At 47.5% G+C, this 14,144-nt stretch overlaps 1 long non-coding RNA gene across 1 annotated transcript; it reads right to left on the bottom strand.

The window, feature by feature from the left end:
- Positions 1-205: 205 nt before the first annotated feature.
- On the bottom strand, positions 206-13,620 carry LOC129534115 (uncharacterized). Its single transcript, XR_008680542.2, has 5 exons — positions 13,522-13,620; positions 12,843-12,910; positions 5,705-5,761; positions 3,100-3,599; positions 206-502 (listed from the first exon to the last, which is right to left on the bottom strand). It is a non-coding gene; the product is annotated as an uncharacterized lncRNA (long non-coding RNA).
- Between the last annotated feature and the right edge of the window lie 524 nt (positions 13,621-14,144).

The following is a 14,144-nucleotide window of genomic DNA, read 5'->3' as shown; positions in this document are numbered from 1 at the left end:
TTGGAAGCTGGAAGCTCTGCTCTTTTGCATCTTAGCGTGAAGATGGGGACCATGGGTTCATCTCTCCCAGGCAGCTCTTCATTTTGTTGTTTTATTTTCTTTTTTGATTCTTATTTAGAAATTTTCTACATTTCCTAAAATCTTAACTTTTATCTCATTGTTGGTGTCCAGTAAATTAAGAGAAATGTGGCAAAATGACATGGAATCCAAATACGTCATCAAAGAGATATTTTATTTGTAAACAAGTTACTCTCTAAGGTCTTAAAATCTGCCCCAAGAGTTCTCTCTGCACGTGAACAGGCGGAATAATTCTGATAAAATGGAAGAGCCCAGCAGGTGGGATCTGTGAGATCATTCAGCTGACTCCTGCATACAATGTGCTCTCTCTCTCTGCCCCCACACTAAGAGTGCACTCCTTGTTCATCTCCAGGACAGTGTCAGCAAATGCTGCCTGGGGCATGCTGGTGATCACTGTGTCACTTTGGGTCAGGAAACACACATTCTGGAGAGGACAAAGCAAGTGAACAGGCCTTGTACGCTGAGTGGAAGGCCTTTTATCTCCAAAAAATCAAACCAGAGAAATTAAAAAATATCTTGAAACAAAAGACAAGGGATACACAAATATAAAAACTTGAGGGTTCCAGGGACCAGAGGGCTTCTGCACCTTAGCCTGTTTCCTGCTTTGCTAAATGAGCAGATGTGTGATGTGCTCTCTTTGGTCCCATCGCTTCCTATTGTGATTCCTCCACCCTGGGCACTTGCTCTCATCCTGTTCTGCCGGCTGCTGCTTCACTCAACAAAACCTGTCGACTTCGACTAAGGTCAAGATTCATGGGTCGACCTTAGTACCACCTGCCATTGGCCCCAGGACTATGCCCTGTGCCACCACCCAGGCCCCAGAGCCCACGGCACAGCAGGTTCACCCTGAGGACATCTGAACAGGTCTTTTTTCACAAGAGGACAGAAGAAGGGATAGCGACACTGAGCTCCAATGCCGTGAAGAGGAGCATCACAGACAGGATCCTCTGAAATGCAGGATGCACGAGGTCTGTGCTGGACTGGCCAACCCTTCTGCCTTCCTGAGATGACCAGATGGGTTTAGACAGTGTCATCTGCTGGCTCCTCTTCCCTCGTACCTGACTCAACCTGCTCATGATCTGGGAGACAGTGTCATATCCTAGTATCCTGGGCCACTCCAGGGACAGCAGTACAGGTGGCAGGTGACACCCAAGGTTGAGCTGAGCCTCCTGACTCTTCATTCACCTGGCCTCCAGGGAGAGTCTCCGCCTGTCTGGGTTTCAATTTCGTCTTCTGTAAGATGGGGACTTCCCACTCACCCCTTAGGGCGGTTTGCAGGTCCACAGACGTGGTGAGGCAGAAGGCCTTCCTTTGTAAACTGAGCGCCAGCACCTGCTACCCACCTATGCTCCCTGGGGTGGGCCTGCTTGGCTTGGCTGGGAGGCAGCAAGGGGCACCTTGACCAATCAAAGTGATGTGCTGGCACAGTTGCTAATTCTCACGCCAGTCCCCAGGAGCTATCTGCCTGAGGAGGAGAACAATTCTGCTTCCCTGGGTCACCTTCCATGGAACAATGACTTCCAAGTAGAACAGTTAAGGCCACAGGTGGGCAGAATCTAGAATTTATTTGTACAGACTGTGACTATAGTGGGTTAGTGTCCCCCCTCAAATTCATGTCTACATAGAACCTGAGAATATGACCTTATCTGGAAATATGGTCTGTGTAGGTGCAATTAGTTAAGGATCTCAAGGTGAGATCATCCTGGATTTAGGGTGGACCCTAAATGCAATAACTGGTGTTCTTATAAGAAGAGAACAGGACACAGAGACAAACAGAGGGGAAGGCCTCATGAGGATGGAGACAGAGGTTAGAATGACGTATCCAGAAGCCAAAGAATGCCTGGAGTTCCCCAAAGCTGGAAGAGACAAGAAAGAGTTTTCCTAGAGCCTTCAGAGAAAGAGCGGCCCTGCCGACTCCTCGATCTTGGACTTTGCTTTCAGAACTGTGAAGGAATTCACTTCTGTTGTTTTCAGTCACCAGTTTGTGGTCCTCTGTTATTGCGGCCATGGGAAATGAACACAAGGACCCCTCAGGCAGGGGTTGCCGCTTCTCAGCTCTTCCTGAGAAGCTCCTGAGCCAGAGAGCTCAGGCTGGTTTCTGAGGAGCTCATCCTAACCCACTACACAAACCCCATCCAGCCGCTCAGCAGATGCCTCCCCTGCCCCTCAACACTCCACTCCCATTATAGCTGCTCCATCTATGGGAGGATGGCCTGAAGCCAGCGATAAGGGGATGGGACAACAGCCAGGCTGTGCACACATTCCCCCTGCCTGCTGCCTCTCCACCCCTAGAATATCCCCCTCTATGGCTGCAGGAATGCAAACTTCCTCTGCCTTCTTTTCTCAGTGTTCCACACACATGTTCTCTTGACTTTATTGACTAAACACATTTTAGAGCAAATACTGATGCTCAGACTGGCTCTAATGCAACAGAGAATGCGAAACCACATTCCGTCATTTTCATAAAGTTCTGATTGCAAACAACAATTAAAAAGCCCATTCCGTATTTGTTTCCTGATTTTTTGGGGTCATTTTTGGCCATCCCATCCATTTTTGGGCATGTGGTGGAATTAGGATTTAGCCTCTTGCAGCCTCCCTTGACCTGTGGCTCTTGCCTGGCTGAACCTGGGCACTGCCAGCCTGTGGCCACCCTGTTTATGAGGTTCCTATGTCTCCCTGAGCTCTTGGCCTTTCTTGAGCAATTCACTACCCTGACCCTAGAGTTCTTGCTTGGAAAAACCCATCCCTTAAGACTATGACAGTTAAATCAGTTTGTTTATTAAGGTACTCAAATTGAAACCAAGTTGTTGGTTATGTCTTTTTGCAACTACAGTCTTGCTTGATATTGTACTTGAACAACTCTTTTGGCACAGTCCAGTCAAATGCCTGCTATTCTCCCATGTGTGGGTTCCTGTGTTCTGCCTCTTTCCGCATGGTCCACATCAGAAGGAAGCAGTGAACAAGAAGCAGAAAATCTCAAAGACTTCACTAGTCTGGAACATTCTACCTAAAAATACTCACCAGTAAGCTGGAGCTGGCCACAAAGCAGCTGGTGGTCTCATTCTTCGAAAAGTAGTGGCTGTCTTGGGGCACTGATGGGCAGGCACCACCAGTTGGCACTGTCTGGCAGCTGGGAACACCCCGGCTAGGTGATAGGGAAGGACAATGAGGCCCACTGTGGCAGCCACGGGGCTTAGGATGCTGCTGATCAGGCTGTTCCAGGCCTGCAGCGGATCTGGTCAGGGTCTGCTCCTGAGCAGTTCATGCTCCTGGGGCACCACGATCCCACCAGGCCAGCAGCAGGTTCTCACATCCAGGACCCTCGGCAGGATGGGACTTTCTCTTCTGTTATACGATTTGATTAATTTTGTTCACTCTCAACCCCTCTCAGAGCTCCCCAAGCCTACAGGCAAATGCTTGCTTGATGCACGACACATGAAAGCGTGAATGAAGCAGAGACTTATGGTGGGACAGACAGGAGATGTGGTTCTGGTAGCTTCTCCACCCAGGACTGAGCAGGGCTAGAGGAAGAGGAAGATATGTATAGAACTGATGTCCCATTGGACTGAACCGAACAGAGAAAATATTGCAATGCCCACAGTGCTTGATAAATCACAGCTTCCCTGACCTCCAAGCCCCCTGCTGGCTTTACCCAGTCCACTGGCACCCTGAGGAGGTTCCTCCGGCCATCTCCCCTAAGCCTAGCCAGAGGCCTCCTGCCTCATCCTGAGCTGAGGCTGTCATCAGGTGGGTTCCCAGACATGCTCTTTCCTATCACCTGGCTCTGTCTGCAGCACCCCTGCATGGCAGAGCTCGAGGCCAAGGGGCCTGCTCACCCAAGTACAACAGATGCCCCCACAGCAGCCTCTGTCATATGGGGACAGCAGCAGGGTTGGTGCTCTTTCCTGTTCTTTTCATCCACTCCACTTTGTGAAAAGGGTGCCCTGGTAGGAGGGCCAGGGAGCATGGGGTGCGAAGGCTCAGTGTGGGGGCAACAGCACCTGGGGCCGAGGGTGGATGTTCAGATCCCGGCTAGGGTACGGCCTAGAGGAGGGCTGAGAATCACAGCTGCGCCGTGCGGGGCTACCTCCCCTCGAAAGCAGGAAACCTGGATTCCAGTTTTACGGTGTCCAGACTCACTTTTCAAAGACCAATACCGGGGAGGAATAGGCTGATGTCTGTGGTGGCTTCCGGGACACCTGGGCTAGGTGTTCCAGCCCGTCACAAACAGCCCATGGCACGTGTGTTCAGGTATGCCCAGCAGCCTCTGGCAAAGATCCGGGCCCTCTTCCCAGGGGCTCAATCTCAGAGCTGGGCAGTGATGGGGGAAGAGATGGAAAAAGGTGGTGGGCCATTTCTCCATACAGCACCAGGGATTCACAACTCGTGTTGTCAGAATGTTCTGAGAAAGTCCCAGGCCGGGCGCGGTGGCTCACGCCTGTAATCCCAGCACTTTGGGAGGCCGAGGCGGGTGGATCACGAGGTCAGGAGATCGAGACCATCCTGGCTAACACGGTGAAACCCCGTCTCTACTAAAAATACTAAAAATTAGCCGGGCGTGGTGGCGGGCGCCTGTAGACCCAGCTACTCGGGAGGCTGAGGCAGGAGAATGGCGTGAACCCAGGAGGCGGAGCTTGCAGTGAGCCGAGATCGCGCCACTGCACTCCAGCCTGGGCGACAGAGCGAGACTCCGTCTCAAAAAAAAAAAAAAAAAAAAAAGAGAAAGTCCCTTTTTTTCAAAGAAGAGGTCCCTGAGGATGGTGGCGGGTGAATTTCATAGGAGCCTAAGTGGCCCTGGAACACCGTGGTCCCCATCTTGTGCCGCCATCTGCCTCACCCAGCTGCTGCTTGCTCTGTAGGGCTGGTGCTCCTGCCCTTGTTTAGGGGACCCACACAGGCTGCTTTCCTGGAGGGCTCAGGGGAGGCTGACGGTGGGGATGAAGAACGGCATCTGATCCTTCGAGGGAGGTCTGAGAGAATGACAGTGTCCAAACCTGGCACTGCCACCTTGAGGCTTGGCTGCCAGTTTCTTGGCAGATTCTGTGTCAGGACAGGGAGACCCCCAAATCCCAGGTCACCAGAATCTCCACCACACCCATCTCTGTCCCCCAACCCATGCCTCTTAGCCTCCTAAGACAGGCCTGGAAATGATTCTGCAAAAGTTTATCAATCAGATGTGCACCCATCACTGAACACCCCCTTTTCACTCTGCACCCTTCCTGGCCCCCACCAGCAAGGCTCATCTCTTTTGATTGATGCTTTTTTCACCCAGGCTGTGGTGCACAACAAACAGCCCATGCTCTCACTGTCCTCTTTCCCCTGTGCTCACCAAGGACCTGAACCCCGGTGGTCAGTGAACACCAAAGGGTGTCATGATGAGGCAGAATTTTCCCATAAAGCCACCCAGAGCCTGGAGAGGGTACAGGACTCTCTTCAAAATGAGGATCATGAAAGGTGTCCCCCAGATCAGTGGGCCCTGTGTACTTCCACAGGGCCACTGACCAAAGGACACTTGTCAGCAACCTGGGGTTCAGTTCCTTTATCTGAACCTTGGAAAGATCCAACTGGATGAGGTTCCGCTAAAGTCTCTTTTTAGTAAGTGAGGCACTGTTGTTCCTATACTCACCAGATGCTTGTTTGATTTTCTTCCCAAAATGACAGACAGCAATCCAGAAATGATAAACTACTCAGAAAAGAGGAAAATGGTAAAGTCAGTTTCCACATGAGCAAGCACCCCGATGTCCCTACCGCTGAATTGTCACGTCCTTGTACACCTCCAGGAACTTCCCCACAGGGCTGACATTATTGGGCATGCTGGAAGCTGGCCCAAAGTCCAGGCCATATGTGGCTACAGGCCAATGTTGGGGGAAGTGGATATAGGAGGCCAAGCCACCCCTAGAATCTCATGAGAACCTGACTCAGCTGGAGAGGAAGTTCTTCTAGGGCAAAGACAAAGGGGCTTAAGGCCCAGGCTCCCCCATAGGGACCAGGGAACTGTGATTTTCAAGGGAGAAAGGGCAGGTAAATGTTACAAGACTCTATTTAGATGAAGATGTTGTGGTGGGGAGAGAAAAGCCACGCGGGCTTTGAACTGTGAGTTCCATGGGCTCTTCCAGAGTCAGAGTTAAGGACAGAAGAAAAAGGGGGCCCAAGTAAAGGGAAGATTTTGAGGCCAGGTTAACAGCTAGAAAAAAACTATGGATTCTGGGTTATTACAGAAAAAGTGTTCTGTGGTAATGCAGTAATTTGAAATAGCTGCAATGTACGAAAACTACGTGGCATGGTGGCAAGACTATAAAAAAAAAGTTTTTCTGGTCCTAGCAAGAAAATAGCCAGATAGAGAGGGAACAGGGAGGTTTGTGACTCAGTGGTCAGAGGATGCTCAAAAGCCACCGTGAATGCAAGAGGCTGGGGCTGGGGCATGAAGACAGGTCTAGGCTGTGGGAAAGCCTCATTCACATTTCACAAGACTAAAAGCTTTCTCCTGAAGCTTCTTGCTGTGGCCTGAATGTCTGTTGCCCCCAGATTTCATGTGCTAAATACCTAACCTCCAATGCGATGGTATCTGGAGGTGGGGTCTTTGGGAGGTGAGTAGGTCATAAGGGTGAAGCCCTCATCAATGGGATTACTTCCTTTATAAAAGGAACCCAGAGAGATTCCTCTGCCCTTCCACCACATGAGGACACAGCGAGAACGCTCTATCTATGAACAGGCAACAGCCTTCACCAGACACCAAATCTGTCGGTGTCACGATCTTGGACTTCCAGCCTCCAGAACTGTGAGTAATAGATGCTTGCTGTTTATAAGCCACCCAGCTTATGGTATTTTTGTTAAAGCAGCTCAAGCCGTCTAAGACACTCCTTGATTCCAGGAGCCTGGGGGATATTCAGGACTCTGAGGCTATGTCTGGAGCATAACTCTGCAGAAGGCCTTCCACATTCCAAGAGATGACAAGCAGCAGATAGAGCTTCTAAGTGCTCCATGCCACCTCTTCAAGCTCAGTATATGCTCTACTGACCCCACTGGTCCTGCTGGCCCCATAGACAGGGCCACAAATGCACCAGCCTGGCCACCCCACTCTGTGCCCTGTCCACCCCATTTCTCACTTGCTGTCTGCCCTCCTCACTCCTACTCCTTGTGTCACCTGAACTTAGGGAGAAGTAGGGTGACCCTATGTCCAGTGTGTCAGGGACAGTCCTGGGTATTCCTGTGATCATGGCATAAATAGTAATAGCACACTCTTTTATTCTTATAGTGTCCCTGTTGAGGCTATACATGCTATTGTCACCCCAGAGAGAAGCTGCAGGGCTCCCAGGGCCCTCGAGGATGGCACTATGAGGATTTTGGAGGAACTGATATTTGAGCCAGATGATCAATTCTGTTCCCATTGGCAAAACCCCTTCTCCTGCCAGGCCTTCTCTCACTCCTGGCTGATTGCCCTCAAAACAAGTTCCATTCCTGCATCTTTGCTCTCCACAGAGACATTGCTAGGTAGTGTATCAGTTGTCTGTGCCCTGCTCCATCCCAGAGACCACCCTCCATGAGCACCCATCCTACTCACACACTTGGCTCCTACGAATGGGTATCCAGACCTCACCAAGGTGAGAACCACTGGGCCAAAGTGACAGGGAAAGGAAGTACATGCCAAAAGGATCCCCATGCTCATAACAGCAAAGCCACAGAGGATCCGGATGGTCTGTTAGGGAAGAAGGGTCAACTGGTGTGACCTCAGAAAGATATGTTCAAGTCCTAACCCCTGATACCTGGGAATGTGATCTTCTTTGGAAATAGGGTATTTGTAGATGTCATTGGGATGTCAGTTAAGATGAGATCAGAGTGGAGCAGGGAGGGCCTTTAATCCAGTATGACTGGTGTAGGTACAAGACAAGAGAAACAGGCAGATGCTGGCAGAGAGAGTGCCACACAAAAATGGAGGCAGAGGTGGGAGGGATGCAGCTGCAACCAAGGAGGGCCAAGGACTGCCAGGATCCACCAGAGCTGGGAGAGAAAGCCTGGCCCTGCCCAGACCTGGATTTCAGACTCTGGCCTCTGGCCTCCAGAATTGGGAGAGCATGAGTTTCTGTTTTGTTTTGTTTTGTTTTTAAAGCCATCTGGTTTGTGGTAGTTTGTTACCATGGCCCCAGGAAACCAATTCACTGGGTGAGTCAATCAAGGGCCAGTCCTTGTCAGTTTCCCCAGGGAAGCGGAGTGCTGGAACTCTCTGTGCAACCCAAGGAGATAGTGCAGAAGCAGGAAAAGTGTCTCAGGGGCATGGGAAACTGGGCACGCAGGACATGCTCCCAGCCCTTCCCAGTGCTGGCTGAGATCAGCGTGCAGTGAAATGCTGGGTGTTTCTGTCTTTAGCTCTGAACAGTGGCAGTGGGATCCCAGGTGATGACTGGTCACAGCCCAGGAGGTTCCCATGCCCTTTGCTCCCTCTCCCTCCTGGGCACAAAGAAGCACTTAGGAGACAGCAGGTGGGGCAGGAACTGGCTCCCACTCTGCAGGATGAGTGGACACAGGTACCTCTGTTCGGGGCATGGCTCCTTGCGGGAGAGGGACCCCAGAGCTGTGACGGGGTCCCAGGCAGCCTCTGAACCAGCCTCAGAATATTTCTACCACAAGAGTTCACATTCTTGCAACATTTACCAAGCAACGTCCTACCTGTTCTAACAGCGGAGTCAGCCCAGAAAGCACTTTTCAACCCAAAGTTAGGTGTGGCCTGGGGATTGAAGGAACAGCTGAGGCTCCCACAAGTAGGGAGGTGCTGGCCCTGGGACCCAGGCCCTTCCCCCTGGTGCTTGTGTTGCCCAGCTCCTTCTTTCCATTCCCTCCTCCTCCCTTTGGTCATGCAATGGAGTTGCATTTCCTTAAAAATCACAGATCATATGAGAGATATTGGAAGGCAGACTAAGGGCACATATCTGATTTCAAATGGTTAATTTCTCAAGAAGGGAGAATAGGAGATGAAGTGTCTATAATTTTTAGAAAGAAAAAAAAATCCCTGGGAAGTAAAATCTAGAATAATTTATTCAACAGACTATTTTTTTTCTTTTGCCTCCAAATAAAGTGTATGCAAATATGTTATTATTCCCTTAAAATGAGTTAAGCAGCCAGAGTTTTATATCTCAGGTGAATGCTCCCCATGAGCACAAAACTGGGAAGTCTCTTGCTTTCTTGCGGAAAATGACTAGGTGGTCCCAGAGGCCTCCCCCGACACCTCTAGAGCAGCCTGGAACTCCTTAAGCCAAAGGCTCTGTCTCCAAAGTGACAAAGTGTCCTCCCGGCACCCACTCAGCCTCTGCCCTTTGCTTGGCTGTTCTTACCCCAAGCACCTGGGCCTTTTTCTTCAGATTTTTTTCTCATGTTGTCCTGGTTGAGAGGCTCCAGATTCTCTGTGAGGTGCTCAAAGATGCAACTTTGTGGAAACACCACACGGTATCCACTGGGCAGGGCTCTGGACCCGGATAGGGATTGCTGTTGCTGCTGCCAGACAGGCGCGGAGCCAGGTCCGACTCTGGACCGAGACTTAACATTGCAAACTTCCCAAGCTTCAGATTTCCTTGGGTAGTCAACTAGAATCCCCCAGTCATCCCAAGGTGACCAGGGTTCTAGGAAGGAACCTGGGAACAGGGGTGCCTCAAAACCCTGGGGTAGTGAGAATTCTCATGGGTTCTTGGCATTGCACAACACCTGTTGACAGCATAGCCTGCCCTGAGGAGGGTCACAGGCAGAGAGAGCAGACCAGCCTGCCTGCAGGTGCCCAGCTCCACCTTCATACTGGTCATGAATTTCCTGCAGTCCCTAACAGGCTTGGGACATGCTCCCTCCAGCCCAATTTCAGGATTGGATGCTTTTCAAATTCTGCTCTCCATCCCTTCTTATGCCAGGTCCATTCCTTTCAGGACATCCAGTTAGCACTGCCCTGCTTCTATAACCCAAATATTACGTGATTCTTTGTAGGAAAACCAACTGTTGGTGTCAGAGCTCTCTGAGCACTGACAGTAGGCTAGGCTTCATGCTAAAGCAGTGCTGTTCCTTACACGCAGCAAGGCCCGTAATCAGAGTCCGAGGTACTAGTTCTAAATGAATAAGACATTCTTAGCCCAGAGACGCCTAGCCACAGCATGGCCTCTGTATGAATGTGTAGTAAATGTAAGCAATTACGAGTAATGCCAGGTTTAACTGTCACAGCCGATGTGACAAAGCCCGCTGGCTCTGGGTCTTTTCTCTTTTTACCTCCTCAGCTCCCTTCTTCCCCCTCTTGTAGTGTAAGGCAGCTGCATATGGCAGAAAGAGAATGTGGTCCAGCCCGTCCCCTAGTCTCTGCAGCTGAGCCCAGGCCCCACCTGCCCCAAGGGCTCTGTTCACCGCATCAGCCCCTTCTAGGACAGCACAGTGGGGAAACAGTCTGAAGTTGCCCAGAGAGAGGAGGCTCCTGCTCCTGTGGCCCTTTATCCAACTGCCTCTGAGCTTGCAGGATGTTCTGGGCTGGAGGTGGCAACACCTGCAGCTCAGAAACCATGTCCCAAATTAGGCACGTGAAGGAGTCTAGTGGAAAAAGTATTGGGCCACAGAAACAAGGCTGCTGGGTACCTTTCCCAATCTCACAGACAGCGTCCTTCAGAAGAGACCCCAAAACTGACGTTGGCAGATATCTCTGAGGGGGCCTGTGTGACTTTCATCTCCTCCAGGACCTCTGGGCTTCATTGGCCCATGTCAACCTGCTCTGCCCTGATTGGCAGGGAACACTCCACATCTCTGGCTCAGGCAGTTATGATGACAAAATTTATAGGGCCCTTCCTGCAGCAGTTCTCTAATTTTTAGAACAAGACCAGTGGCATTGTGATTGAGTTCAACTGCTGGGGAATCAATTGCATTGAATTTGTGTTGGGTGGTATTGTGTGCACTGAAGACACAGTGCACACATTAAGATCTCAGAACTTCAGAGCTGCAAGGGAGCCCCATTTAGCAGATGAGAAGTTTCTCCTCCTAGGGCTTCAGGAGCTGTAAACATCCACCCCTAGATGCCACCGTGGGGTCGGAGCCCCACAATCTGCCCATCTGTATGCTCCCCTAGAGGTTTGAGCAGTGGGGCACTGAAGGAGCGAGCCACACCCCCGTCACGTGCCCCGTGAAGGGAACAAGGGAACTTTTCTCATTTCAAAAATATAAAACTCACTGTAAAAATAAGAACATAGTACAATTCAGACTTCTCTCATACTCTGATGGCATAAGTCACTTTTAATTCTAGTATAAAATTAAAAAATAAAACAATTATAGCCATAATAATTTGTTGGTGGATACAGAGTAGGAAAAGATGTAAATTGTGACATGAATAACATAAAAATGTGTAGAGAGAAGAAGTTAAAGTGTAGGGTTTTTGTATGCAGTTGAAGTTAAGTTATTAGCAGCTTCACATAGACTAAAAACTGTAAGATGTTTTATGTAAGTCTTATGGCAACAACAAACAAAAACCTGTAGTAGATACACAAAAGACAAAAAGAGTAAAATCAAAGCATATTACCACACAAAAAAATCATTAAATTACAAAGGAATACAGCAACAGGAAGAAAGAACAAAATATCTACAAAATAGTCAGAAACCCCTGAACAAATGGCAGTAGTAGGTCCTCATCTGTCAATAATCATTTTAAATATAAATGAATTCAATTCTCCATCAAAAGACATAGAGTGACTGAATGAATAGAAAAAGAAAACCAAGATCCAACTATGTGTTGCATCTGAGGGATTCAATATATCTTTAAGGACACACATAGGCTAAAAGTGAAGGGATGGAAAAAGATGTTCCATGCAGATGGTAGCTAGTAGAGAACAGGGGTGGCTATACACACATCAGATAAAATAGACTTTCAGTTAAAAACTGCCACAAGATTCAAAGAAGATAATTTTGTAATGATCGAAGGAGTCAATTTATCAAGAAAATATAACAATTGTAAGTGTATGTGCACCCAAGTTCAGAGCACCTAAATATGTAACGAAAATATGAACACAATGAAGGGAGAAACAGACAGCAACACAACATTAGCAGGAAACTTTTATACCCCACTTTCAACAACGGATAGATTGTCCAGACAGAAAATCAAAAAGGAAACTTTGGATTTGAACAACACGATAGACCAAAAGGTCCTAAGAGACATTTATGGGACATTTCATTCAACAGCAGCAGAATGACCATTCTTCTCAAGCATACACAGAACATTCTCTAAGATAGATCATATATTAAGCCACAAAACAAATCTTAACAAATTTAAGAAGATTAAAATCATATCAAGTCTGTTTTCTGACGACCATGGTAATAAATTAAAAGTTAGTAACAGGAAGAAAATTGGAAAATTTACAAATTTTTGAAAATTAAATAATATCATGTTGAACAATCAGTATGTCAAAGAAGAAACCAAAAGGCAAATTTAAAAACTGTCTTGAGACAAACACATATGGAAATACAACATCCCTAAACTTATGGGATGCAGCAAAATAGTTCTAAGAGAGAAGTTTACAGTGATAAACACCCACATTAAAAATATTATAATATAATTTTGCATGATGTTACCACTGGAAAACTGGGTATGGGATCTGTTTGCATGATTTCTTGCATCTATATGTGAATCTACAATTATCTAAAAATTAAAAGTTGAATTTAAAAAGCCACAAGAATGATAATGTACAGAAGAGCAAGAAGAACAGAGAGATGTAAAACATTTCATTTAATCAAATATTAAAAAAAAAAAAGAAGTTGCTGACCCAGTAATTTCACTCCTTTTCGTTGGATATATGCTCCAAAGGAACGCCTGCATTCATTCTAAGACATGCTACAAAACATTAAAATACAATGGTCAAAATATGAAAAGACAAGGGATTTCATACAATATAATCCACCCAAAACAAAATCCAAATTATTTTTTAGAAGTTATTAAAATAGAAACCACATGTTTTTGAATATGTGATTAAAGCATACTTAATACAAAGAGAAAGCTTTGCTAACTGGAAATTAACTACTTGTTTTTGTCTTAAACAACTTTTGCTACTGGAGGATTTTAAAATGAAAATTATTTAGAAAATAGAAATGTTGAGATAATTGCCAGTGGTTATATGTTAATATCAGGAGGGACTTGCAGACACTGGAACAGGACCTCAGTGGGGACATGCAGAGCCAAGGGGGCTGGCAGTGCTGGCTGCTGCATGTCACAGGAATAAACACAGAAAGCACATTATTGTTAGAGAAGAGAGCATGAGCAGACACTGAAAATGCTTTTTAATAAAGATACCAGAGAACAAGATAGTGTTAGTCCATTATGTCCATTACCACACTGCTATAAAGAACTACCTGAAACTGGCTAATTTATGAAGAAAAAAGGTTTAACTGACTTATAGGTCCACAGGTTTAACAGGAAGAATAACTGGGAGGCCTCAGGAAACTTACAATTATGGCAGAACACCAAGGGGAAGCAAGCACCTTCTTCACATGGTGGCAGGAGAAAGAGAGAGAGTGAAGGGGGAAGGTCACACAATTTTCAACCATCAGATCTCATGAGAACTCACTCACTGTCATGAGAACAGCAAGGAGGAAATCTGCCTCCATGATCCAGTTACCTCCCACCAGGCTTCTCCTCCAATTCGATATGAGATTTGGGCGGGGACACAAATCCAAACCATATCATGTGTCTATAAGAAACACAGAGATTTACACTATTGGTATGTAAATGGTGCTACTGAGACCAGATTGGGTACAATGACAAACACTTCCTGTGGATGGTGACGTCTTTTCCAGACTAGGAAGACTGGAAAAGAGAAATCTCCATGTGGACGGCCAGGTGTCAGAAAATGCTTCAATCAATGGATTTAGTTAAACAGCATAAAACAGCTTGCCATGTAGTTATTTTGAAATAAATTACTCAGTCAGGCAGCAAATTCAGGGAAAGTCAGCCAAATAAATATATAAATGTAGACAGAGAAGTCTTCCCAAGAAAAGAAGAGAAAGCAAAGGGAAATGGCATCACCAACGAAAGCACACACAGAGATGTAACTTCAGAAATGATGTCCAAG

This window comes from Gorilla gorilla, chromosome 5 (assembly GCF_029281585.2).
Source record: "Gorilla gorilla gorilla isolate KB3781 chromosome 5, NHGRI_mGorGor1-v2.1_pri, whole genome shotgun sequence".
Lineage (NCBI taxonomy): Eukaryota > Metazoa > Chordata > Mammalia > Primates > Hominidae > Gorilla > Gorilla gorilla.
The sequence above is the reverse complement of the archived record's forward strand: the minus strand, read 5'-3'. Positions and strand labels throughout refer to the sequence as shown.